This window comes from Tupaia chinensis, unplaced genomic scaffold (genome assembly GCF_000334495.1).
Source record: "Tupaia chinensis unplaced genomic scaffold, TupChi_1.0 Scaffold148004_1, whole genome shotgun sequence".
In the NCBI taxonomy this organism is placed as follows: domain Eukaryota; kingdom Metazoa; phylum Chordata; class Mammalia; order Scandentia; family Tupaiidae; genus Tupaia; species Tupaia belangeri.
The window spans coordinates 612,869-614,493 of NW_006207854.1; positions in this window are offsets into that span (position 1 = coordinate 612,869).

Here is a 1,625-nt window from a genome sequence, read left to right on the forward strand (position 1 = left end):
CAGAAGAATGAGATTGAGAGGCAGGTACCGGGCATGGCCAGCCGCTGGGTACCTATGGGGAGGGGCAGGGACTCGTTTGGGGAGGGAGATAAGACCGCGTTTGGGGAGGTAGCCAAGCAGCCAGCCCCTCCCTCCTCTGGGCCTGGCTCTGTATCTCTCTCTATCATTGCTCTAGTCACATAGAATCTGCCCTGTCTATATATATATATTTTAAATTTGCTATAGGGTGTGTGTGCTCACCAGAGACACACACAGAGAGAGAGAGAGAGAGAGAGGAGAGAAAGAGAGAGATCACCCCCCAGGGAGGTGACCACACTACAGTCTTTTCTCTTTCCATTTTCCTCTTGGGATTTTGAGAACACATACCATGTACGCAACATGTTTCTCAAGTTCCCAGATCTGAGATTTGAACTGCAAAGCCAGCCATGTGGGATCCAGTACCCCAACCACCATGCCACCTGCTGGCCCTCTGAAATCCTTTCTTTTAATTTTTTTTAATTTTTAATTTTAAGTTTATTTCTGAGAGAGTGAAAGGACGACAGACAAGCACCCCCAACAGGGTCTCCCTGCCATCATTCAGCTTCAGCCAGCCTCGATCGTGGGCGTGTGCACACACATGCTCTGTGCACAGGGCTGCTTCAGGGTGTGGACCTGGGATCTTCTCACAGGGGCCCAGCACTGCAGAGCGCTGTGTAACCACTGCTCACCAGCCAGCCTCTAGCAGGAGCCTAATGATCTGCTAACTCAACTCTGAGACCCTGAGCCTCCTGGCATCGTCAACCCAGTGTCTAACCCAGTGGCTGGCACAAATGGGTTTTTATTTCATTAATTTATTTATTTAGAGAGGTTTTTGCCACAGGGCGTGTACGCTTGCCAGAAAGACAGAGAGAGACAGAGACAGAAAGTGAGAAAGCACCCCCCAGGGAGGATGGCCATGCTGCACTCCCTTCTCTTCCACTCTCCTCTTGGGATCTTGGGCATACACGCACACATGCCCAGCATGAATTTAAGCCACTGGGTCCAGGACTCAAACCGCAGTTGACTATATGGGAGTCCCAGTGATGCAGCCATTATGCCATCTGCTGATCCCCAAATGGGCTTTTACTAACTATTAATTTGATAAATGGGTGAACGAGTAACTATTTAATGGACCTCAGCCTTCCTGGTGGGCGATCGCGGTGGCAGGAGGACAGGCTGAATGGAAAGACTGAATGAGCGTGTTTGTGAAGAGCATTGTCATTTTATCACCATTCAGCGCAGGAGCACCTCTGCTTCCATCCGTGTTGCCCGGTAGAAACCTTGTTTTAATGTACAGCAGAGAGGCTGAGAAATCTGCTGTGTAAATGAGCGTGCGATGAAGCGACCAGACAGACGGGCTTCTTGCCATTTCAACTGCCACCAGTGTCATTCGCAACCCTTTAAACTATTAGCTCTGGAGTGCAATGAACAATCAGCCGCCCACAGAAGTAGGACCTACTCCTCTTCCTTAAAAACCATCTTCAAAGCCTGTGAATCCCCTTCAGCGGTCGGCCATGTGGGGACCCAGGGCCTTAACCACTGTGACACTTGCTGGGCTCCCCATGCATCTTTAGAAACAAAGTAGCTGCTTCTGACTGAAAGTAAGA